Below are 26,982 nucleotides of genomic sequence, written 5' to 3'. Positions count from 1 at the left end.
GAGTATTTTGCAGAAGATGGAGTATTTTGCAGAAGATGGAGTATTTTGCAGAAGATGGAGTATTTTGCAGAAGATGGAGTATTTTGCAGAAGATGTAGTATTTTGCAGAAGATGTAGTATATAGAAGTCTTTAGGCCCTTCTGAAGTTATGCTGCAGCTATGCTGAAACTGCTTTACGAACATCCTTTGTAAAGTCACAATTAGCACCAGTTTTTGTCTAACAGTTGTTTGTACGGGTAATTGTTGTTGAACTTTGCAAAGTACTCCTCCTTTAAAGAAAGGGGACTCGGCAATGAAAGAATGTTTATATAAGATGTTGAGCAAGTCAATACAAAAAATAAAAGGTGATGGTAGTCTTAATATCCTTTATTGTTGTAATGCTAGTAGGATTTCTCTTCTGAATCGGACGATAAAATGAGAAAGTAGTTTATTATTAAATGAATATATAGTAGTAGATTTCAGTAGTCTAAAATCATGGGAATAGCAGGAGGCAGATGACAGATAGTATATTGTAAGCGTCTTGAGTTTAGACCGTAATTTTTAAGATGCTCATCATTCTGATAGTGAGATTTTTTCTTTTTTGAAAACAAATTGAAGCATAACAAGCCACTAAGAAAAAATGTCTTTTGCCTTTCCTCAGACTGAACAGAATAAACTCTCTCCTTTGACCATGATTAATTTTCTTTTTTAAATTTCAGAATGAGCTGTACATCTAAATAATTCTTACAGAGCATAGTTAAGTACCGTCTGAATTACTTCAGAAATGGTTTGCCTGTTGATGTGGCGGTAGGCTGTCAGTGTAATAGTTAAAAGTATATACAAGGGCCAACAGAGAGACAGATGACTTCTCTGGTTTTTAGAAAGTGATGAAATAACTTATTTTTTTTAATTATCTCTGTGTTATTGACTAAGGTACTCAGCGGTACTTGCTTGAAACAGAATCTTTGCAAGGGATTCCTTGTCCAAGAAGTAATTGAGAAGCAGATGGGTTGTGTTTTTAAAAAAAAAATAAAAAAAAAATCAGTACAAAAAGGCATGTCTTTTCCATTTTTTCCTTCTGTTTTTGTTTTTCTTCTTGACAATCTTTCTACCTGAAATGAAGTGATTCAGCATTTCTTATCCCACTTGATCCGGTTCTCAAACTTCTCTTATAATTATCTGTCAGCTTCACACAACATTTTACAAAATCAGTTGTGTTCTTAAGAATAACAGGTGCTTTGATTCACATAGCAATATGCTCTCACCTCTTAATGTTAATAATCTGCTGGTTACATTCTTGTTCTGGGAATGCATGTATTTTAACCAGCAAATCTATTTCTATTAGACAGTTACCAACTCTTTTTCTTCATTTCTGCTTGTTGTGGGTTATTTTCCCAAATACTCTACCCATTCTTCTAACAACATAATTTCATATATCCTTAGAAAATTGCTGAAGTGTTGATAATTAGGGAATTTTTGTATTGTTGGTGGTTGCTGTAGGCACCTGACGATATGTTCTCGAGCTACTTCCTTACTGGTGTCTGCAAAATCCTACAGCTATTGAAAGCACAACCTGGCTTGATGTGCTCTTGCTTTTCTTTTCTCAATGAATGAATACTTTATAACTACAAAGTCTTTTTAGTGGTTTTGTACCCTGAGGAGAGCGGCTTCATATTTACAATTTCATTTTCAGTGTTACAATTTTCTGTAGTACAGGTATGTTTTGGAAAACGTATCAAACCAAAGAAAAAGAACAACTCGGATACTAAAAGTTTTACCTTTTGGAAGAGAAAGGCTTTGCCTTGTGATAATGTGGCAGTAAAATGTAGGTTTTTTAATTGGAAGCTAGATTAGGGAAGTTCTTATTGTGCACGAGTGATACTGAGCAAGGAACAGTAAAGGATGGAAGGATGCAGACTTGCATCATTCAGAATATACAGATCTATTAGTATCTTTCATTTACGAGATCCAGGTGAAAGAGAGATCAAAATGACGTGACGCGTGCTAGGCAAATGCATCTCTGTGAAGGCAGAGAAGGGGATTAAGCAACAGGGGAATTGGCCAGGTTTTATAGATTCTGAAGCATGTCAATACTGTCTACAAAATCTTATGAAACCTGGGGGTGGCACTGAGGAATATTGTGGCATGTTTTATTTGCTGCATTCTATAGACTATTTCACCTGCATTAGGGATGAGCCACTATGGCATGGTCTACAGAAAACATATCGAGAAGATACATTTTCATTTTCTTTTAGCCTCAAATAACAGAACTTCTCATCACTTCACTAGAGGCTGCAATAACATGAAAATCTGCTCATCATGTAATTTGTGAGAATGGAAATAGTAAATTGTTCAATTGTTGGTTTACATTGCAACTATTTTACTAAAAAGACATGTTACCATGATTGTGAAATATTTCAAAACTTTTTCTGAAGATGAAAGTCAGATCAGACAAAATGTCTTGGTGCTGTGAAAGTGTGATAAATAAATAGATGTTTTCAAGAGAATTAGAAAAATGATGCTGCAACCAGTATGGTGTTCTCTTCCTTTCTTCCTGAATCCCAGGAATAGGGATGTGTGATTGGATTCCAGTAAAACTTTGCCTGTTACGATGAACTCAGAACCAAATAGAAATAGTAGTAGTTCAATGTAATGTGCACTTCATGCTTCTTTCTGTTATTTTTTTTTTCAGAAGAAAATATATCAAAGTCCATTGTAAAGTGTCTTAGGGAAATGTGTAGTAACTTTTGCCCTTGGGAAGGATTCTGGGCTTCATTTGGTATTCTACAGCAGTAGAAGAGGAAATGGGCAGGTTTTGCACTTCATGAGGAAACCATTCAGGTTTAATTCTTGCTTTTCAGCAAAAGCAGAATGCTTTTACTTCTGTCCCAACTGAGGTAGATGAGTCAAGCCAATGTCTAGAACAGTGTCTAATGAAAACAATGCCGCTATGAAAACTGAAAGTGTTGCATGCTTGCAAAAATTGACAAGATATAATCCATAGTACAGTGGGAGGTCTTTAGGTTTGCTTAGTGTTTTAGGTCAGTAACACATCTGCAAAAGTTTCCTGCATGTGAAACAGGTAGTTACGCTTAACATATGCTTAACAATAACTGTCGAGGTAATAGGATGTCTTAACAAACATTTACTGATCCCAGTATCCTCCTAGTTAATACAAAACATAAGCGCTTAAGTGAAAAATGAAAACCCTTCAAACTATTCTACAACTAAATACCAACGTTGCATACAGAAACAACTATTGCCATACAACGTGCCTCCATGCACACCCACAATTACCTTGAGATGACAATGAACTGGCAATGTATTATTATACTTGTACAGATCATGTGTGATTTCTTGGAGCAGATAATGACACATACTCCTACTGTTTCGAATTATGAGGCGAGTCAACCTGAAGTATATGAACGTAAACGTTCTTTGCTCTCCTTAAAAAGTAAGTTTATAGAAAATCTTCTGCTACAGTGATGCAAAATACTGCCTTCTGTAAACAACAATCTTTACAGAGATTAGATCAACAATGAAATACTGCCCTAGCTTCTTATTCACTTCTATGTGCAAGTCAGAGTATCAGTGACTAGCAACTACCAGTATTCCAAGCCTTGCATGATTTAGGCCCAAGAGGTTTTGTGTGTTTCTATTTTTTAACCTCATATCCTATTGTGATATGAGATAGTCTGAGATAGAAGACCAAGGAGGAAGATGACAGTACTTTCTCAGCTGAAGGTATTAGCTTTAGGAGTTTGTTCCCCTTGGAATTCTGCCACATTCTAATTTTGTGCAAAAATTTCTAGATTGTATAGTGACATATGTCACTGAATCTTGCTTATATACTTGATGTACTGTTCAGATGCCTATTCTCCATTGTTTTGTGCTTATTTTATGGCTTCTTAACTTAATCTTGGTATTGATGAAAGTTTGTTAAACCAGTAGAGACTTCGTGCACTACAAACCAGTAAGCACCAAAGAATTTAATTCATTAACTTTCAATTTTTATGAGTCTTTTAAATAAGCAGCATTCTATCCTAAGCTAAGCACTTTTTTTAAACTTCAGAAAAATTCAGAATAATAGAGGCCACAGATTTTGCTGCAAACCTGGAGTCATTATATATTATTCTTCCTTCCCCCCCCCAGTTTATACGTAATTATATAGACCTTTCAAGGACATTGACTTTACAGATTCCTCATAACACTATGTGTTACACCAAGCATGTAGGAAAAAAATAAGTGCTATGTGACATTAAATCTCTTCCTTATATTATGTACTCTACAGGAGGGATCACAAAATTAAGGTTACCTCAAAACCAGGTGATAATACACATGCTGAATGTAAGAAAAACTTTGCAGTATTGAGATGTTGACTCATGAGTAAAGTACAGTAGTGTTTATGGGTTTGAAGGCTGAAATTTCTTTTCAGGAGAGAATTGCATACTGAAGATTAATTCCAAACGTTCAGGAGAGATGGCACCTACCTGTGCAGAAAGTCCTTTAGAAAAAGCAGCAGTTCAAGTAGCTTCGCCTCACTGTCTCTTCTCTTATCTCAAATAGAATCATCTCAATACATACATACTGAAACATTAACTTGTGTTTGAGCTAGTTTCATTTTTTTATTGACAAAAAACCACCCACATTGAAGTTAAAAGATAGCAAAGGCTGAGAATCTGTCAGAGCTCTTAATGCATAGTATTGGATAGTTACTGTTTCTGTTATAAACAGGCACTTTACTGAATTTGTTTAGAGTCAGCATTGAACTTTTCCACTTGGTTGGAAATCCATTACATCACATGGGTGATATAAATGATAATATTGATTTAAAAAAAAAAAAGTTATTGCTATCAGACTCATAGTGAGAGCTTGATAGTATATTGCTTTACTTGAAAAATGGTCACAGTAGGGTACAGCTGAGATAATGCCTATTTAAAGCATAACAGAATACCGTCAAGCTTTCAGTCTTAGATTTTCTTTGAATTACATAGAAGTCTTTAAGATAATTATCATCAGTCTATATATTGTTTCCTCTGGCTCATCGAACGTTCTGAAGTAACTGCTACCGAAGCCTGTTCTTATCACTGTATAATAGCTCACAGTTATGACTGTTATATAGCAGTATCAGGCTGGTATAGAGCTTACTTAAATTGCTTAAAGTGCATTTCCATTAGCTTGTTCCAATACATGAAACGCAAGAAATAATTTAAAATCTAAGTTTTTACAATTCCTTACCTAGTTTTACTTTACTATGGTGCAAAACATCAATAAACAAGTATTTCATAGCTATATTTATACAAATGAAGAAATAATATTTTATTTCTTATTGAAGTTAATGGCCCAAAATTCAAGTCATTGATATCAGTGAGACTTAACTTTTATGAGATATGGCTAAAGAACTGTATTTTTTTTTATCAGTTTGCTCTTTTCTTTGAAAGAGAAGTCATGTTCTAGTGAAGGTGTTAGCAGAGTTGTAGTAGTAACTGTGCTTACTGAAACGCTTTCTCAGCTTCCAGCATTTAGTCTGCTTTCATGTTTTGGAATGAATCGGGGTGGATTACAAACTGTCATAAGACTCTGTACTTAAAGTATGTTCCAGTTGTTGTTTCCAGGCTGAACTTACGCTTAAATACAAGTGATTTCTGGCAAGATCTCCAGTGCATGTTTTACTTAATTCTTCATCCATGCATTCACCAAACCATTTATTTTAAAGTTAGCTTCTTTGGAGAAGTTAGAATACAACCTTGCTAACTTCGATCATCTTTGTCAACTTCAGTTACTTCATCACCCAACATTTAATTCTGTGATGCTAATCTTTCCTTCTGCATTTACAAGATACTATTATCATCATCATTACCCTATTCTAAATATTTATGCACAGTCTCAGGCTATTAATTCACAGCATTGCTGTGTGGCTTATAATGGCAGCTCTTGAATGACTGAAATGCATTTATTGTACTTTTAAAAAGCTGTGGCAATAGTGAATACATCATATTTTTCAACTATTCCATAGCCTTGTCATTCAAAGAGTTTAAAATAATAAGTAAAAGTATAACAATGGCTCTATTTTTAATGAAGAAGCATCTGACAGTTGGTTGCCTGTTGGTTCAGGCTGGAATTTCTAGACTGCCCAAACAATGGTTGGAGAGTTAGATGGAACTGAGGAAAGTGGGCTGTTCAGTATGGAGAATATAAGGGAGAGGGGAGTCCGCTTTCGTTTCTGAAAGTACTTGAAAGGAGGTTGCAGAAAGGTAGGTGTCAGTCTCTTTTCTCAGGAGACGAGATAAGTGGTGAGATAGTGGCCTCAAGTTATGGCAGGACAGGTTTGGATTAAACGTCTTAGCACTTATAAAGAGTGGTCAGGCACTCTTACTGAGGTGCTGTAGTAACCATCCTTAGAGATATTTGAGATGTGTGAATGTGGCTGTTTATAGGATAAATGGAAAAGTAGTTTTTTTTCCCTCTGTGTGAAGCCTGTGGGATTGCAGGAATTCTGAAATATATAGAAAAAAATTGCTTGTAAGAGATGCACCTTTGAGGACTTACATGAACATAGCATGCTGAAGACAGACAGCATTTTTTAGGACAGGCATAAGCGTGAATGGATTTATTACAGTTCTTGCAAATAGTTTGTCACAAGCTTTGTATGGATAGTGGATACATGTGGTATGCTCTTAAGATACTTCTGTTGTGGCTGAAGTGGCTTTTGTGTGCATTGAAAAACTTTACATTCTCTGCTATAAAGATCTTGAAAATCTAAGTAAGACTAGATAAAGCGTCTCAGCCTGTAAAAGTTAGGTAAAGTATCCTAATCTATAGAAAACGGATGTGGATTGTTTGACATGCAAGAAAAGTTGAAAAAGGAGAGAGCAGACTTTTGTGACAGAGAAGGGTGGACAGTGAACTGAAAGAAAGGTTTAAAGCTGGAAGTGAGAAAGGAAACAGGGCAAACGAGAAGGCTGGAGCAGGTAAACTGTTGTGGAATGTGGAATTGTAAGAGACACTGAAAGTACAAGTTGATGTAACTGATAAAGAAAGGAAATTCTGGATGACTGCAGATAGTGAGAAGTGCTAGTTGTGGCTGAAAGTACCGATGTAGTGTAGCCAATCAAGAAGTTTCCATCAAATGCTTGAATTAGTTGTGCATGCCTTTTCCTCTAAGAAAACTAGCATTCTAATCTAGATTCAGATCCATGAGATACTTAATAGCACTGTTTCTTTTCATTTATTTTTAGTATAGCTGATTCTTCAACTGGTAACTAAATAAATGCAATGAAAACATGTCAAATGAGGGTTTGGTTTCTGTTGGGAGAAGTAAAATTAAGCAGCAGTTAACAGCTGTGAAGCATTTCTGTGTGGGTAGAAGGTAGGCTTCACTGTAGGTCGGGATGATGAATGTTTTTTATATTTATGACTATTATTTAGACTTACAATTCATACATTTGGGTTTTAGTCAAGCAGAGGCATATATGTCTTTTAGGTTGTATATGCGGTTGATAGAAGCTGAAAAAACAGAAGACCTATAGCTATAGACTGAAGTAACATAATTTCCCCCCCCAGCCAACTTATACTAGTTTTATAGCACAGTTGAGTTTTCTTATTTATTTTTATCAAAGAAATGACTTTTAAAGTCTAATAAAATTTGCTGTTCTTATGCTGGGTGCTGCTTTTTATGACTGAAAATAATTCTCGGGAAGATTTTCAATTCTTAGTTCACATTTGAATTTCTCATAACTTAGTAGGGAAGTTGGAATAGTTTCATTTTTTTTTCTTAGCTTTTAAATTTCTTTTCATGGATATGGGGTATCTAGCTGGTATCATAAGAGGTACACTTCTAATAACAACATTGGTTCTTGTGATTTCCTTTGACATTTCCACAAAAGGAGAGGCTGAGAAAATGAAGTTCAGTTGCAATATAACTTACTGTGGTTGTTATATGGGAATGGTTAGGTCATGGCCTGAACCAGTGATTGTGCACCTGGTGAAGGGGCAGGGCCAGCCCTGGGAACACAGGTGCTCACAATTGATTTGTGCAACTCCTTAATCTCATTTAAGGGCTGGCAGCAGAAAGGGAAGCATGTTTACTTGGAGACTGTGCTCTTTGGGAGTTTACAGCAAACCCCGATCCTCTGAGAAGGGTAGGCTATTCCTTCTTTATTACCGAGCTATGACTACTGTCTTTCTCGGTTGATCTGAAACTAGTTAAAGGCAACTGTATCGGTTGCCTCCTATCCTTACAATTGTGTGTGATGCGGGACCGAAAGATAATGGCTGAGTGGTTTTGTGTCCTATCTTCTGAATTATGATGTGGTTACCAGACTGGGAGACAGTCAGGTTCTATTAAGATGCTCTTCCTTACCCTGTAATGCTTCGATTTTGGCAAACTGAATTATGTGGGAGCTAGGTTCCTCTACAAAAAAATAAAAAAATTAAATTAAAAAAATTGCTTCTGTGAAGTTTTGTACAGTGATTTAGTCAGTTTTACCGCAGTGGTCTTAGTTCATTTTTAGTGCTGTTGTCAGCTTCTGTATTACTGTCTTTCTTTGTTGCCTTGTGAGATTCTGAAGCATTGGTTTTACATTTATGGTACTAATTGAAAATGTTTTCCTTAATGCTTAAACTATGTGCTGCATGGAAGTGTCAGGAGTCAGATGTATAAGAATTTTTGGAGAGGAAAGAGAACATAAAAAGCTATGCCACATAATTGAATTAAAAAAGACTTGAATGAAATCCTTTAGATGAAAACATGTTTCCTTAATTGGGTATTTAATTTTGTGGTATTTATACATTAGGTTTAGGGAGTGAGTGTATCCTTCTTAATCTGTCCTTCATGTAATTGTAATACCCAAATGCCTCAGTATGAGATGGGGTCTTCTGTGTGGAAGGTATTCTTTCTAAAAATAGTAGAGGAAATAAATGTAACTGACTCCAAAGGATGTTGTTATCTAGAGGCTAGATTGTTTCTAATACCTGTCTCTGCCTTTCTGTACTCTCTGAATATTTTTTTTCACTGCTAGGAGTGAAACATCACTATTTCCTTATTGTTAGACCAAGTCTGAGACTCTGGTTACAGTCAAGCTTCGCTACAAGATCAAACTGAGTCTAGCATCTGCAGTTATAGATGCTGTGGATGGACAAAAAAATTGCATCCTTTGTGCATTCCACTTGTTTCTTTTTTTGCCTGTGTATTATGAATTCAAAGTGAGCTGCACTGTATTCACCATGTGGAACTGTGTAAAGTGTTCATGAAAATATCAAACAGTACTGGGCACAGGAGTAACCCTAAGACTTCCATCCTGAGGCATTAATTCTTGACGGAGATCGAGAGGTAACCACTCTGAGTTGCATTGATTCCATTTTCTTCCCCTTCCAGTTGTGTTCAAGTGGTTGCTGAGAGCTTGTGTTTTTAAAGCAATGAATTTTCAACAGCTGGCCAATATACCCCATATTTTAAAATGTAGGACATATTGCTTTTTGCAGTGTTGTGTTTATTTTTTGCCTCGATGCTCAGATGTTCTCGGACAATCTACCTGTAGTCATCAATGGACAGACTTTCTTCTAGGTAATTTCTTATCTGTAAAAATACATTAGTTTATTGACGTCTCTTGTCTAGGCTGATAGAGCACTTAAAATGTTGACGCTTTACAGGCTTAGATAACTCTAAAGAATGTGTGGCAAGAGGCTTCTGTTTTCTTCATCAAAGTAACATTTCTTTTAACGCTAGAAACAAAGCTTTCCGGGAGAAAAGAAGACTTGGAAAAGTCTTTTGGCGAGCAGGCCTACAAATCTACCTGACTCGAAATCTTAGTGTGCATAGATAACGTATTTAGCAGGTGAACCTTTATTAACAGCCTAATTAGTATTCTGTATCTGAATCTACTTCCCAAAAAGACCTACTTCTTGTAGAAAAGTGTCTAGTTTTAAATGTGTGTCAAGACTTTGGGATCTTCTGTCTGCAGACTCTTACATTACTCAAGCCCAATTTTATAGGTTTACTATGGATGAAAGTTCTGGTTTTGTTTCTTAACAATGCTGTGTATAGAGATGCCTGTCTTGAAGCAGTCATTTTCTTCCTGCCTGCTTCTCCAGACAGAACCTTACTGAATTTATTGAGACATTCATCTCCCCAGTAGCAGGTTGATGTGAAGTATTCATACATTATTACAAGGCAGCTTCAAATCCATCACAACAAGAGAGAATGTGTGGCGTATAAAGACAAGAATGGAAAAACTGCATGACATTTTCAAGGTCATAATGTAGGCTTGCTGCAGAGAAGGAAGTAGAAACTGGATATGTTCTAGCTGTTTTTTTTATCAAACATATTTGCAGAAACTTAGACAATAAGCAATCAGACAAAAACCTCAACCAAGCTAGGAGAATCTTGAATCAACCATTTCTTTTCTTGTGTTCTATTGTAGCTAATGTGCAACATGTTAAGCAATTGGATTTGCAGCTTCTATTTTGCTTGGAAATTTTTTTAAACCTCTATTTAGTTAATTAGATTTTATAACAATTATGTGGAATGATACTAAACAGGTACTGATATTAACTGTATTAATATTAGTATTCCACAATAACAAAATTAGAGTGATATAATTCCAGAATTAAGAGGAAAGCAATAAATGAACTATGCCGTAATGCAAATTTTAGAGTAAATGCACATTAATTCGGTTATCTTTTAGCAATTAGAAATCTGTTTGTCATAAAACCAAAAGTAACTGTAAGATCAAATTTTCAGGATGTCTGACAGGGTTCCATCATCATTAAGAGTGCAGAATCCTGCTGGCAAGTGGCGCATGACTTTGCTACTGACTCCACTAGGATAAGGCATGCTTTTTATCTAGTGAATTTAGTAAAGATTGGCATAATTCGATTCAATTCAAAATAGGGAATGTTGTATCTCAGATTATAATGTGGGCCTGTTATCGTCTATAATTTTGCTTTTTAGTCTGTCAGTACAATATTTTCACAAGTTTTAGTGCTCTAATGTTACTGTACATGCTCTTCATTTTCTCTGCTTAGTGTGTTACTTAACAGAAGAAAGAGGAAAGATGACTTGATGGTGTCTTTGGCCCAAGGAATCTGTGTGACAAACTTGTTTAGGTGCGAAAGAGAAGTACAGTCGTGCTTTTATTCTGGTAGCTCTATACCACTTCAAATTATTCATACATCGCATTTTTTTTAATGGAAAACCGCCAGCAGAGCTCTTCAAAAATGAGTCTATCTACAGAATGCAGTACACAGTATTTTCGCATTTAGTTTTTCTCTTCTTGGACCTTTCTCCTACAGTTGTTTAAAAAAAAAAAACACATTATACTTAAACTGTAGAAGAAGCTTCTGTGAAGGTTCTACAAATCAACGATATGAAATACAAACTTAAGTAGTCAGAATGGAAGCACAGAGCGCTATCATAATAATTATTTTGCGTAACACTGAGAAGCTTGATTTTTCTCTGTTACATGTGGTAGTAGTAAAATGACCAGAAAATCTGTAGTAGTACAGATAACACAAATTGTGATAAATGTAGGCTATTCCACTGGTGCAGTGGTGTATAGTTTATTCATTTTTCTTTGCACAAGGGGAAAATAAAAAGCACGGCTTAAAAGTAGGTAGCAGAAAAATGTAGTGTTCTCAGGAGTTGTCTAAATTGCCATTTTAGAGCTGTACATCGTAAGGTAGAGTGATTTAAATGGAAGATACGTTTATGGGGGGAGAGCTGGCCTTTGAGGAATAGTTTCTTGTGAGTTTTCAGGAGAGCACAGAGGCAGGTTCTTGCCATAGACCTTAAATGTAAGAAGTCTATGATAAAATCTGTTCACCTTTAGGAGAACATAGGACTTCTACCCCAAAGCACAGGAGATCTCTAAATAGAGATCCTGAAAATGTAGGACAATAACCTTGTATTGTCCCTTTAGCAGTACATCATCTTATTTACATGGTAGTAGTAGTTGTTCATAGATTTGCACACACACCCTGGATGCTGTAAGTGGACTTCGTAGGGAATTATCAATCAAATCAGCTTCTTTTTCTGAAGTCCCATTCGCTCATCCGTGATGATTCTCCCAAAATGTCTGTGCTTGTTTAAGCTATACAAGTACTCTTTTTTTTATTTTTACTTACAGAAAACGGTCTGTCCATGCTGCATTTATCCTTTTGTTTCTTCACAGCATTCAGTATTCAGTATTGCAGCTGTCCTTAACTCTGACTTCTAGCATTGTATGGCATAAACAAAAAATCTGAGTAATCAGATTTTTCTCTCCTGATTTATGCGTACTTGGCATTGCAAATAGGGTTACCATTCACACACTTACAGAAGGTAAGAGATGTTATATGTAAGGGAGGCCCAAGTAGTGTAGAGTCTGTAAGCAATTATGCTACTTAGGTTACTTGGATTGTAGTTTCAGAGGAGCACATCAGAGTGACAAATGAAGAGAAATTATTTTTGTATTATTATGACTCCTCCACGTGAGAAGAAGGCCCTAATGATGTTTCTTGTTAACAACAGCTGATCTTAAAGCACGTGAACATGGTTATATATTCTCATCAGCATTTGATGGAATAAGAAAGAGAATGAACGTAAAATGCATCTCAAAAAAAAAAGTTGCCGTTTAAAAATATTTCTATTAAAATGTCTTCTGTATTTATAAGATCCTTCTAAGAACTATAGAAATGAAAATTCAGATATGTGAAAATATATATTTTAAATATTATAAATGACTAAGAGGTACGTTCTTGTCGAATACATGTAGCCAGTTAATACTCTACCATTGAGAACCCATGCTAGATGAAGGTGATCATAATTTGGATGCACAACTTCATTTCTCTACCGTGACTAGTTATATTATGCAAGGATATTCAATTCAAGAATTACAGTAATGTATTTTGACTGTTACTGATTACAGTAAAAGTTTGTGCAAATCAAAAGAACTGCTGTTTGCTCACTGTTCTGTATGGCAAACCAGTCTCGGAATAATGCTGCATGCCTGCCCCGATTACACAATGGTGGGCATGTGAATTGAAATCACAAAACACAAAGTTTCACGGGGTTACCCAAGCATGTAAAATTGAAGAGCTATTTAAGCAACTTACTCAAGTAGGGTCAGATGTACTGTATATTACTGGATGTGCCTTCATTAGTATGTTCTCTTTTTCTTTTGCAGTTCAATTTGTCTTTATATTTAGTTTTTCACTGTTCAGTGTATTATACCTCATTCCATCTTTGTTCTTTTTACAGTGTAATTCAAACTTGGTAAAGATGAAGCACGGCATGATTGAGGGCAAGTCTTTTTAAATCTTCAGGTCTATCTCCACTTAATTTGGCTTCCTGCAGTAGGTGAAGTGACCTTTTTTGTAAGGCATTAACTAAAATCCATCCAGCGCTGCAATAAAACTGAAGTGCTAGAAATCCGATAATGCTGCCATGATTCAAAGCCTATTGGAATAAATAGAAATCTCCTACCAATTTCAGTGAGTTTTGGATCCAATCTTTGAAGCCAGTGTGTATATATATGTGCTTCTTTGGATATGTTAAAAGCACTCCATTGTCCCAACTGTCACTGCAGAGCAACCAAAAATAATTGCTGTATTTTCAGTAGATGGAACGGCTGCTATGTTCTTGATATTTGCAATAAGTATGAGCAGATCCTATGACTCTCTGACCTCTTGAGGTACTTTTATCTTCAGAAGATTTGCAAAAATAGTTGAGGTTTGCAAAGCTTTCTCCATATTTTGATATATTTTTTCCTCCTGGAAGTGATTAGATGTGAAAACAATATGTAAAAAAAAGAGACTTTTTAAAGGGACATGTGACCTACACAATCCTTTAGGAAGAGAGGTGCATGGAAAACATAGCAACCAGTGACATACGTGCACTGTTTGCCGCTCTTTTTCTAAACTTAATATTACTTTTTACTCCCTCACCACTAACTTTTTCATTTTGATTTGTTTTTCCTAATGGCCTTCTCACTTTTTTTTTCCCAGTGTAACACTCTAATTGCTGTCTTTTCACTCTGTTCATGTGGTATTTTTTTGTTTATGCTTCAGTTCAATCCAAATTGCTGGCACAAATGCTTCAAATGAGCAGAAAGAATCGAGAGGTGTATTTGCATAAAAGCTTAAGAGAATGATAAAGGATAATATTGGCAGCGAGGAAAGATGTGGAAGAAAAACAGGGTTTTCTAACACTTTTTTTTTTTCCCATTAAAAGAACAACCGAAATATTTGGCTGTTCCTCATCCCATATCATTGTGGATGCTATCTTGACATGTTAATACTTATTGTGGTGTCTCTCTGTTGTGTTTGTGTGTGTGACTCCCTGTCTTTATTAATGTGACTCAACTATACTATCTATGATTTATATTCCAGTCACCCTTGCAGGCTCCAGAAGGACAGGAAATATTCTCAAACATTTCCAAATAGGGAATATCAGCTCAAGTACTGATTTTAGAGCATCTTACTGATGAGAGAGAATGATGCAGAGAACATGAGCTAAATTTGAGGAGAAGGAAATGATTTTTGGTCTCCTAGATCATAGATTAGAAGCTATAAAACCATACTGACTCTCAGGTACAATGCAGTAATCGTATAATCACGTTAATAAAATAATAGATTTTTATGCCAGAAGAAACCAATAGGACTCTTTAGTTGGATCTCTTGTGCAGCAGAGGGCTATGCTCTTCTCTGAACTAATCTGTGTCTGCTGGCCTCCAGACTTTAGAAATACTACTTAAATTTTTAGTATGGTTGAGGCAAGTTGAACTTGCCCAGACTTTCCACATGAGTTTAAGACTTTTATTTCCCTACGTGGGTCAATAAAATATCATGAATATAGGTAATAAGATGATTTTCCTAATCTCCTCAGGGCAACAAAAATCAATTAGCCTCTGTGCTATATATCAACAAGAGAGCAATGACATCTCCTAGTTTCTAATCACATAAATAATGAGACTTTTGCTATTAAAATGAAGTAAAAGATAATACAAAATTCTTTGTAGAAATAGCAGAAAAGCCATTGGCGTTATGATAAAAATTCACTGTTAAAACCACATACCAGTCACCATTTTGTTCAGTCTATAGTTATAATACAGAGTTGTGAAACTTGTAGGTAAACAGGAAATTCCCGTATTACCCCGCCCCCCCACCCCCCTTCTGAGACTCCAGCCTGAACATAGGGTGACAACATAGCTGGGCCTAAAGCATTGCAGCATATCATTTTACCTTTGAGTAGTCATCCAAGTTCAGAACATTTTTAATTTTGATGTATCCTTTGATCAGTAGAGAATAAGGGTTTTTGTTGTTTATTCCTTCTATGGTCAAGTAGAAATGCACTGTAGAGATTCAATGGGCTGATGGTTTTTTTTTTTTAATTTGCTTTGTTGTCTTGAGTTAATCTGAGATGTGGGTTAAATTATTCACTTTTTTTCCTGAATGTATGATTAAGTATTACTTACACTGAGATTTCATTGCACAGTAATGTAATGCCAGTTATTTTTATGAAAAACGCATGTTTTTCATAGTTTTAGACAGTAGTGGGTTGCAATTGAAGACTTTGACTGTGCGGTTCTTAGATTTATGTAATAACCTGTTCAGATATATATATTTTATTTAGGCTGCTTCAGAAGAGAGAGTCTGAATTTCACATACCATTATCTTTAGGGAAATCCAGACAGCATAAGCTTTCCTTGTTGATTTTATTACTTCAAACTGTAAATGTAATATAGATTATAAGAAAAATAAAATTTATACATTCACTCCTAGAATTCTTTAGTGATATTTTTAAGTAATAAGTAGGTAGATATAAAACTTGAGCAGAAGCATACTGTTTTCACTTTTCCATTTTTAAGTGTTTATAATAATATGCAACAGCTTTTATCACAGGGAAGGGTGACCTTTTCAAGACCCAAGTAAGTATATAGATCTTAAGCTAGTTTGGACCAGGAAAGCTCTTTAAAATAAAATGGAGCAATATTCAGTTGTGTAGTGGAATCTAGCCCATGCTGCAGTCCGCAAGCCATTTGAATGTCAGTGTGTTATCTGGTCCTTTCTTTGACTGAGGTGCAACAAGTATCTCTGCAGCTGACTATTCAGCATATCTGTAGTTTTACATCAGTCATGAATGCACCACACTGCCTCTTGAAATGGGACATTAGAAGTCAGGCGATGTCTGAGAAACTGGGGATGCTACAGAGAAGGGAAAAACTACGTGAAAGAATGTGAATACACAGCTACCGTGTTGGAACTTCAGATATTGAATTCTTTTCTTGCACGCGCACATGCCAATTTCAGCTTATCAATTTATAATCTTAGATCAGTAAACTTGCTTAATTAGCTGAGCACTTTGAGTCTGGTGTTATTCTGTCACTTTATAGATTCACGAAAGATTCTGTAAGGCTATTAACAAAATTCCAGTGATTTTTCATCTGATTGCCACTGGGCGATGTTTGGATCAAACTTCTTGTAGTTAAAAATGGTTTTCATCTCCTTTGAATTCAGGCATAATAGCTCTCATAGCCTTCAACTGACGGCAAAAGCTTTAGACAGTTAAGTATTTTTATTATTTCATAGATAAAGAAGAAGCATCCAAGGAATTTCAAGCGATTTGCCTGAAGCAAGACAGTGACTGTAAGAGCTAGACCAAGAATGGAGGAATATAGCTCCCGTTCTCATGCTTCATCTGCTATATCCACTGATCCATGTGCGTTTTCTTACACATTTTTCTTATATGTAGCATGGAAAGAGCCACTGTAGAGTACTCAGTAATTGTACTAGGACATACTTCTGTTTTTAAGGGTTAACAATAATTTTTCAGTACTTCAGTGTAGTAGAGCATGTTATTTCAGCCTCATGAAAACATGTGACTTGAAGTAATGACTGTCTGCAGAATGGAAAGTACTTTGTTCTTTAGAGAAGAACTGTGCTTTTGTTTGGAAAGACTCGTTAGTCAGAAGGTCAGCTTTGTTCTCATGTCAAAGAATGAGACTATGAGAGATGGAAATACCTGTGCGTCTTGTGATGGGAACCTTGAGTGGGTTCTCTAAGTAGAACATCACCAAAACGTCTCAAATTAATAATCATGCACTGACTTGACATGGTGAAATTGTTTCACAGTAATGGACTCATCTGTTACGAAATAGTATGGAATTTTCCCAGGTAAGGTGATTTCAAAACACTGATTGATTGTATTGGACAATATCAGCCATCAATAGAATATCTTTTAAGTAGTTTTCTGTGGCATGATCTGTGCTTTATTCCATTATTCAGTTTTGAAATGAGATGAATACAACATGCACCCTCACCATGAATAAACAAACAAACAAAAGAAGATAAATGGAAGACTGGTAGAATAGGACAATAGCCTGAACATCTGTGAGAGATTAGTGCCGAAGTAATGACGAAAGTGTAATGAAAATACAGTATGTATACTCTATTTCAGAATAGAAGATGAATGTACATGGCACTGCAGTTTAAATATTATTTAGAGTTAACATTGAACTCTTTGTATGTAGATTCTCAAATCTCTTGCAAGGGATGACTAAGTATGATTATATATGTTGAAAGTCAGGGCAGAAAAAAAAATCAGGACATACTTGACTTAGCAGCGTAATTGGAAAGATCTATTTTTAAGTCTCACCCTCTAATCAGGAGATGTCACCAGCTTCTTAGGTGCACCCCACTGAGATGGAAGGAGTTTTTGCCTGGATGCTTACTGAACTGTAAGAAACACACCAATAAAACACAATATGGTGTAATTTCTTTCAAAGTGCAAAAATTGCAGTGGAATTGCTGAATCACCGAGCAATCATTTTTGCTCTGAGACGGGATCTGAAATGCAGACATAGTATGAAAGAAGTGCATGCTTAGTAGGTTATTTGGAACTTTAGGTGGGTTTCCAAGCCTGAGGTAGATAATGTCTGAAACTATTAATCATTCATATCAGGTGCAGAGAGCAGCAGCTCTCACTGATCGTTTTTCTGGCCAACATTTGGCTGGCTACAACTGAGAGAAGGAAAAGGCCCATAGCAATATGAAAGCAGCATCAGGCCGGAGGAAGAGGCTGAAGAACATGATGATGAGGTTCAAGAAGCTGTGAAAGGAAATGCCAGTTCTTGTACGGGTGATGATTTATCTCCACGATGTCCCTGTCTGAGTGCCATGCTTGTCACTCAGAAATGCTCAGCCTCCCCCACATCCCTCCAGTGACTCTCAGGTGTGTGCGTGGAGCTTGCAGAGGCAGGGCTGAGTGGCACCTCTCAGCTGTTAATCAGTTCCTATATGCCAGCAGTGCTCTGCAGCCATGAGCCTGGCTCAGCTGTATAGCTCTGACTGGGCTTCATGCCCATTCAGTAGGAGGGTCAGGATACAGAACTAAAGATTCATTGACATTCTTGCTTAATCGAGTAGGAAGTGGTTTCTCTTTTTTTTTTTTAATGCTGCATTCAGTGAGGATGCCCATAGGGGCAGATTATGGTTGTTGATTTGTTTGCTGTTGTGATAAATCAATGTTTGCAGTTTGTGGTAGCTGCGCATGTTTTTTTTTTTTTTCCTTGTAGCCCAGGGTGTCAGTCTACTTTCCACCATTTCCTATTTACTTCTTACAGTTTACATTTTCAGTGCTTTTGGTTTGCAGCACGCTTGTTACAACACGCTTAACCAAGCTGCATCCAATATCCAAGCCAATATCTTCAGTGCTCAAATACTCAAATATGGAATAGATTTATAAACTAGTCTTGGGTAAATTTAGGCTGGAAGTGCATCCTGATAGATAGATGTTTATCTATCCAGATAGGAAGAGATACTTTGGAGCAAAAAAAAAAAACCCCAAAGAGATCCAAACCAAAAATCAAACGAACCATTAAAAGTTTTAGGAAGGTGCTTAACCATTTTAATATCATTATGGCGCGGATACAGGATCCATGGACAAAAGACCTTCTGCATCTCAATGGAGTTCAGCAAACAGAAAATGATTTACACTTACTAAGAAAAGTCCTATCTGAAGTTCCTGACCTTGGGCAGAGAAAAAAAAATGAAATAAAGTGTTCTTTTGCAATTTCAGCATTTAGAAACAGAGTATGAAATGCTCTCTCAAGAGAGCTGTTAAGGAATATAATACATTCTTTGAAAATATATCCTTGCTACTCTTGAGAGGATTTTCCATCATATGATACTAAAAATATCTCTAAATCCACAGTTGATGAGTTTAATTACTCATCAGCTCTTTACATTACAATTCATTACCCTGAGGTAATAAAGATAAAGCATTTAGATGCCATTGTGCCAGTGTTACACCATGTTCAGCAGAATGTCTCTAATCAATGTCGCTTGTGTTTATAGAGCATAATTAATGGAATTATGAGCACTGTCCTGAACAAACTAATTTTAACAGGTGTGTGAGCTGTGTCATGTTTTTCATTTTCTTTTCTTTTTCTGTAAGGAAAGGTAGCTTAATAACAGGAGTTTAATGAACAATATTTTCTGATGATACTTTTTATAGTGCCACTATAATAACTGTGATTATCTTAAATTAAAAATATGCCCTAGAAACAGATGGTTCCAGCTAATAGCCTGTTCTGTACAAATGTTGAAAGTAACATTTTGACAGAAATTACTATTTTATATAACAAAGCTTTGAAAGCATTGTATTTCAGATTAATACAGAGTTGTATTTCAATACGTTATGCATAACTAAAAGTGCTGGTAAATAGTAAAGTTATTTCCTTTGAGGATTGATGACACCTGAATGATACCTTATAGCTTAAGTAAAAGTGGTTGTATAAATAGTAAACCTAATCTTTTCCACTGTCTAGTAAACTTTGATTCTGTAGTCTCTGTAATCTGAGATTACAGCAGTCTGTAAATTGGTTATTTGCAGCCACTGTTAACTCTTATTCAATACGATGAAGTTGAATACCAAGTGCCAAATGTATCTAGTGCGGAATAGATTTCTTAATGTGGAGCTCTGAACAGCCAAGTCCTTTCTCCTTGTTACTCTGTTGATCCTATTTAGCCCAAACTAATTTTAGAAACTAAATTTTCATTTGCAGAGCGATCAATAGATCAAGTCTAAGATGCATCTCAAAAACCGGTCAGTTTATGAAGTGCTATAGCACCTACGGACCTTGGTGGGAAAGACAAAAACAAAAGAGGAGATATGGAAAAAATACTGTTTCAGCACTAATAAGACAACTCAGGTACTATGTTATGATGGAACAATTACGATTTCTTTTTCCTTTTTTAAAGATGAAACGAAGAAATCAAATCCACAAATTTCTGCCCCGGCAGTATTTGGGATTTGATTAGGCTTACTCATTTCTATCCCAGCAGTGTTCTGAGAAGAGTTGAAATGCTATACAGTCTTTTACATTATCAGTTTAACTTTTGCAGTCAGTTCTGAATGAAAATGCATGCAAAGGGATTTAACATCCCTGTTAAATAATCTGTTTCAGAAATTAATGTAGGTTAACTTCTTTGAGTTTGGTTGTGCATGGAAGAGACATGAAATTCTTAGTAATGTGACTAACAGAGGAATGCAATTTGGGGATGTTGTCGCTGTTTAATTTGTAAATAGCAAGTTCTATGGCTCAATGGAGTCAATTTGCCAAACTGTCTAAGCCGGATCTCAGAACGAAGCTGGGTACTGGAAGTGGCATGGCTTTGTTAGTAGGGTCGTACAAATGGAAAGGTTATTTTCTCTCCGACCGTCCAGTTTTTGGTAGTCTAGTTGGTTCGTTCCGAGTTATTGTGGATATTTCCATATGACATTGAACTTTTGCTTTTAAGCATTTGCTGTCCTTCAATTTTTAGCTTAATGCTGTTTAGCATTAAGCTGTTTAGCTCCTATATCAATTGTATAGGAGGTAATATATGAATTGAAGACAGTGGATCCAGTCATTGTAAGAAACAATGGCAAGTTCCAGAGAGTGACTAAATGTTATGGTTTCATATACTGGCTTCTGATAAATTCTGTGGCAGGGAACAGGATTAAGGTGTAGTGAAGCTCTCAAGTTTCTTTCCATGTGGTTTCAAAAGAATATGGGATTGGGCTCAAAATGACATGATCTTTTCTCTGAGAGTACTATCTCAAGAGCATTATTTCATTTTTGGAAATGAACCATTGCGTCATTGCCTCCAGAAAGGACATAAGGTTGTTGGCCCACATGACAGGAACAATTCAGTGATTTCAAATAGTCACTGAGCTCAATAGTTCATAAACTTTCTGTTCAGCAATGGTTACTACAGGTGACTGGCAAACAGTAAACATAGAATGATTCTGTCCTTGTCAGTTTAAGCAACAGTTGATGCCTAGTTCCTTTCTTCCTGTAGAAAACAGACAGACTTCGTACATGAGTGAGATGGCTGCCCTTGTTTTGATAAATGAATAGAAACCATACTGTGTTTAAATTATATATATATTTTTATGGTGTATTTTCTTCTGTTCACACGAGCTTGAGTTTCAAGCCCATGTAAAATATCTTCCGTTCCTAATTAAAACACTACAGACTTTTCTATTTCTGTTTTATGGCCTGACAAAGCCTTCGACGATCCAAATGGGCACTGTGCACTTCTGGTATGAATTCCAGGCACTCAGAATATTGAGACCTTAAGCACACTTAAAGGAGAATAATTTCAATTTTTAGTATCTTAGATGATTAAAGGAAAGGTCTCATCTGATATGGAAGACCATAGGCAGAAGAACACAGTGAAATCTACTTGGGAATCAGTGAAGTTTTTTATTTATTAGAGGCATCATAAGCCTCAGCCATTACAGTAAGGTAGCTGATGAGTACTTTCATAGCAGTTAAAAGCTATTGTCTTCCTGGACTTGAAAGCTGCAATTGTCAATTAGAATTCAAGGTAGCTGGATTTGTGTGTAGAGAACTTATTATACCTTAGTAGGTGCAATAATAAACTCACTATTTGGAAAGTTTCAAAAATTTTGACAAAATAGAAAATGATTTCCCGATTATCTGAAAACATCCTCAAAGGCACAATCTGCAACAAATACCAAGAACCTAGTACGGTAATGTCAAGAAACAATCACTTCTTGTAGAAACTTGTGTTGAGCGTAGCTGGGAGAATCTGACTTCTGGTCGTGCAGGAACTGGGGCTGTCATAAAGCCTCTCCAACATACTGTTGGCCTTGTAAAGCATGTAGGCAGATGCTTTGCTTCATTCTCCCTGTTTACTGCAGATGTATTCTCTCTGCCTTTCACTTTAGCCAGGAACTAACGCACCCTCACGTGAGGACTGCTCCAGAAGTAATGCCTTCTATTTTATTATGTTGGCCCGGGATGTCAGAGGCAGATGTTGATGGTAGTAGTTTCAACCCCCTTGCTGCGTGCAGGGTTGCCAACAACTAGACGAGGCTCCCCAGAGCCACGTCCAGCCTGGATGTGTCATTGAATTCCTCCATGTGGAAAATAATGGCACCCACTGACAATAATTGATGCTCTCTGAATGTTTATGGAGTCTAAGCAGTGGATGTGAACACAGTGAGGCATTGGGTGGTGCATTTCATAAGTGACACTGACATGAAAGGCAAGCTGTGTTCCGGAAAGCCGTGCAGATTTTTTACTAGTGCAGCATGCAGGCTCCTGTAAATTGCTGGCAAAATGCATAGCTAATGGTGGTGAGGATCAAACCTCTTCTAGTGCAAAAGAGGTAGGGGTGCAGTTGCAAATGAAGTCTGCTGTATGTGCCTCTGTACAATGTATGAAGATGAAAATGCTATTTTTTTCAATTTCAGCTTTCTTAGGTCCTGCTATAGGAAAAAAAAAAAACAACACCTCAACTAATGAGCCATGTGTTACTGAGCACTCTTTGTTATTGTAGGAATACTGGATTTGTTGACATCTGAGATGGGTGTTCTTCTAACCACAAAAGAGTGTGCGCGTACCAAAACACCACTACTTTAAGCAAGAATGTGTTTAAGAAAAAAATGGTAGGGGAGCTCCTTAGCAACAGCGCATATTAATGCTAAATGTGAAAAATGGTATGAAGCTGGTTCAGATTACCCAATATTAGACTGTACAATCACACTTCCCTTTTGGTTACGGTGATATTACAGTATGAGTGCTTCAGGCCTTGTGTATAATGCAGAGCCTCTTTGGTAAATTTGCTTTAGCTGACAGTGTTCTTAACAAGTGACAGTTCTAAATATAGCCCAGGGAGTAAAAAGACATTGCCCTTAGGCTGGCTTGATGTCACTGCCACAGATTTTTTTCCCCTTCTCTATTGCAAGTTCCAATTCCAAAAATAAAGAATAAACAAAAGAAAAATTATTTTCCTTAGGGGCTTCTCTCAGTGTTACGAAGAAGGATGAAGGCTTCTGTGAGGGTGACGTGGTTTCGTTTCAGGTTATTTTTGTTCCAGTTAGTGTGCAACTTTGAAAGCGTCATTGGAAATGAAGTGTGCAGATGATCAAATAGAGATTTACTGTATCCACATGTTTCCTACATACATGATGGAGGGATGAGGAAAATGCGCAATGGGTGGTGCATATTTTACTTAAGAAAAGTACGGCCTTAAGATATTCTTTAGGATAAGAATTCACCGCTGAGGTTTTTCTAACTATGTTTCCTCTTGACAAAATGAACAGTGACCACAATGTTTTGGGTGTTGGAGAACATTCAGGACAAAGCATATTGATATTGATTTGAAAAAAAAAGTGTCATAGATGCAAGCAAGAAAATTAATGTGGCTAGTAAATAAAACTACTGCTATTTATGTAACAAGGTGTAATTCTGAAAATTACGATTTGGCATAGTCTAAGTGGAAATAACGCAGATAAGATGTCATTTGTAAATACATGTGAGAGAATCTTTTGCTGTTAAAAATTGAAATAATACATTCTTAAAGCGCTACTGGATTTACGCAGTTCCAAATAAGGAAGGAGGAGCTGGGGCATGCAGACTGGGCCTTCTATGTTGGGGTGACAACATCGATGAACAAAGAAAGGGCAATTGATGTTGCTTACCTGGACTTGTGCAAGGCCTTTGACGTAGTTGTGCACCACATCCTTATCTCTAAATTTGAGAGAGAGAGGTTTGAAGGCTGTACTATTCAGCGGATAAAGAATTGGCTGGATGGTCATAGCCAGAGGGTTGTTGTCCAAGGCTCTATATCCAGGTGGAGGCCAGTCATGAGTGATGTCCCCTAGGAGTCTGTCTTCGGACCGGTGCTCTTCAACATCTTTATCAACAACATAGACAGTGGGATTGAGGGTACTCTCTGCAAGTTTGCAGATGACACTGAGCTGAATGTTGCAGCTGACACAACAGAAGGGAGGGACGCCATCCAGAAGGACCTGGACAGGCTTGAAAAGTGAACAAACAAGAATCTAGTGACTTATAACAAAGCTGAGTGCAAGATGTTGCACTTGGGCCAAGGCAGTCCCAGTTGTGAGTACAGACTGGGAGGAGTCCTTGAGAGCAGCCCTGTGGAGAAGCACTTGGGGATCCTGCTGGATGTGAGCCGGATCTTGGAGTCTGGAAGGCCAATGGTGTCCTGGGCCGCATCAGCAGAGAGGTGGCAGCAGGGAGAGGGAGGGGATCGTCCCCCTCTACTCTGCCCCTGTGAGGATCTGGGCAGATGGACTGTAGTCAGGTCTCTATGTTCTGAAATGACTGTATCGTAATTATTTGTGGGAAACGGAAGTGTCCTGTAAGCTTTCAGACTCAAGTTAGATTGTCTCCATACTTCACCTCAACTGGTTAAGCTTTTGTATTGATATATTATGAGTGGATCACTGCATAGGAAATGCAAACAATACTGTGGGAGTTCAGCACGATGTCCTGCTCTCCTGCAACACCCCATTGCTGTTCTGCAGAGCCCCATGAGTGAGAATGGACATGTGCACGTTAGAGATGGACTGTGGCCTGCTCTCCGCTGGGTGTGGAGGGTGTACCTTCCAAATGGGCTTGGTGTCTTCATGCTTGGGCTTCTGCTTTTCTGTCTTTGGGAAATGTAATCCGATTTGTGCTTAGTCTCTAGAGGTAAGCATATGGTCTGGTTTATCATTTGAACACGTGGATTTACATGCTACTCCCTCTTTAATTTTCTATCAGCCTTTAACTAGAGTTCTCCAAAGAGGCTATATAACAAACCAGATTTGGAATGAAAGACAACAGAGCCCCGTCCGTCTGAGAGGATGAACACAGCACACGAACGTGGCCTCTGCCAGTCCACCTTCTAATTACATGCATTTGAGTTCCTGGAACTCGGTGGTGATGCCTGAAATAGTAATAATGATATGCTGTTTCAAGAGCAGGAATTGTGATGCTGTCAAAGTACATTTTTGATTAAGCACACTTATTAGCCTACCCAGCTGTAAGAGGATCTGAGGAGAACCCCTTCTGGGGGCAGGATAAAAGTGGCTATTTCCAGCCCGCGTGCACCTGGTGCAGCTCCTGCTGCGGACGTCGTGCTCGCTTCACCTGAGCAACAGCCCGTCTGCTCCCGACCCAGCTCCCCGCCGGGTTCTGGCAGGGCGGCCGCAAACCAGCTGCCGCCGGCAGCAGATGGCCGCCGCTGCGTCGGTGCCTGCCTGTCTGTCTGTCAGCCGCACCTCGGTGCACGCGAGCCGGCAGCAGCAGCACCTGGCTGAGCTCGAGCGAGCCCGCCCTGCGGCTCGCGGCCCCAGGTGCGCGCGGGTGCGGAGGCAGGCGGGAAGTTTCCCGCGGGGCTTGCTGCTGGGCGGCTGGGGTGCGTGAGGTGAGAAACCCCAGAATCTTCTCCCCCGCCGTCGTGTACCGGGTGCTTTCTCTGAGGGGCTGGTGAGGGCGCCTTGTCCGCAGGTTAGAGGGGGACCTGAAGGAAGGTGCCGGGTGCGTGCCGCCGGAGGTAAAGGATGGAGCTGCTCGGGAGTTCAGCTGGATTCCATCCACTGAGGTTAACAGGCTCTACTCAAAGGCAAATCCCCTGGAAAACTGAGGGAAGCAGAACGTGTCAGTGTAAAAATATAACTTGCAACAGAACGTTTCACACCGCTTTTTTTTTTTCTTCTCCTCCTAAGTGGTGTTTATAAAATCCACAACGCTTTCTTCCCTACGTTTTCTTTAAAAAGCTGAGCTGCATGGATATAGCTGCTGACAGGCTGCGTTGTGATGTGTCAGTTTGTGTTGTGTCAGTTGCCTCTGGTTATGTAACGTGCCATGACATGACTAATGCAGCCCAACGTGAGTCACCTGTCGTGACAGCTCTGCGCTCTGGAAAGAAACTGTTTGCTCTCTCTTCAGAGCGGTTTTTCCTTTTTCTTAAAGATGCATTTTTATCCAACTTACTGCTGGTTGTTTCGGAGTGTTACACTGAGATGTTAAGTGGGCACGCGTATTCGATACAGCACATGAGCGTGTGATTATTGCAAGTGCAGGGTGCTCCCGCTCCTTGCTGAAATTGTAGATCTGCTACTACAACGCAACGTGCCACCTGAAGGGGAAGTTAGTAACGGAGTAAAACCCCTCCTGCTGGGTGAGAATCGGGAGGTGAATGGCTTTAATCAGGGCTCGCTTGGACCAGGACGTTGTGTAGTTAACATGGCCATGATTGTAGTGCTCATGGCGTATTTAAGAGACACTGAAGATGCGAATAAATCGTAGATACAAATGCAAATTTTGCCCGTTTTTCTTTTAGGAGAGACATTCAGATACCATCAGCTTTTGTTTTCTTACTGAGAGCCACCATTTCCAGTTCTTGAAACAAAACAGGTGAAGACTTGCTGTTTCTCAGAGGTAACTCCTATTTATAAGTTAAATCATCTGCGTTCCCTTGTTACCTCGATGGTTTTCTTGAATTCGTCGACACCTCTTATTTTTATTTCCTATGAAATCAGAAGCTGGTTGTGAGGGTTTTCATAACCATTATATTTTTCCACCTTGGATGTTTGCATTAAAATCGAGCCTCTTGCGTGCCAATATAATTATTTTTGTACTTTTCCATAAAACACAATATTTCTACAACATGACAAATTATATCCTTGTTTTCCTGATGGAATTGAAGGGTTGGTAT

At 37.8% G+C, this 26,982-nt stretch overlaps 1 protein-coding gene across 7 annotated transcripts in view; it reads left to right on the top strand.

Annotated features, from left to right (window-relative positions):
• The window catches only part of KCNA4 (potassium voltage-gated channel subfamily A member 4), a 307,754-nt gene that overhangs the window by 99,838 nt on the left and 180,934 nt on the right, over positions 1-26,982 (top strand). For 2 of the 7 annotated variants that reach the window (XR_002440484.1, XR_002440482.1), the window contains exons 1-2: positions 25,540-25,689; positions 26,608-26,705. The exons of 3 other annotated variants lie outside the window; for them this stretch is intronic. The gene's annotated coding sequence lies outside the window, so the exon portion shown is untranslated. Of the gene's footprint in view, positions 1-7,205; positions 8,121-25,538; positions 25,690-26,607; positions 26,706-26,982 lie in introns of those variants that run through there. 2 more of the 7 variants (XR_002440501.1, XR_002440487.1) reach the window with 2 other exon arrangements.

This window comes from Numida meleagris, chromosome 6 (genome assembly GCF_002078875.1).
Source record: "Numida meleagris isolate 19003 breed g44 Domestic line chromosome 6, NumMel1.0, whole genome shotgun sequence".
NCBI lineage: Eukaryota > Metazoa > Chordata > Aves > Galliformes > Numididae > Numida > Numida meleagris.
The sequence above is the reverse complement of the archived record's forward strand: the minus strand, read 5'-3'. Positions and strand labels throughout refer to the sequence as shown.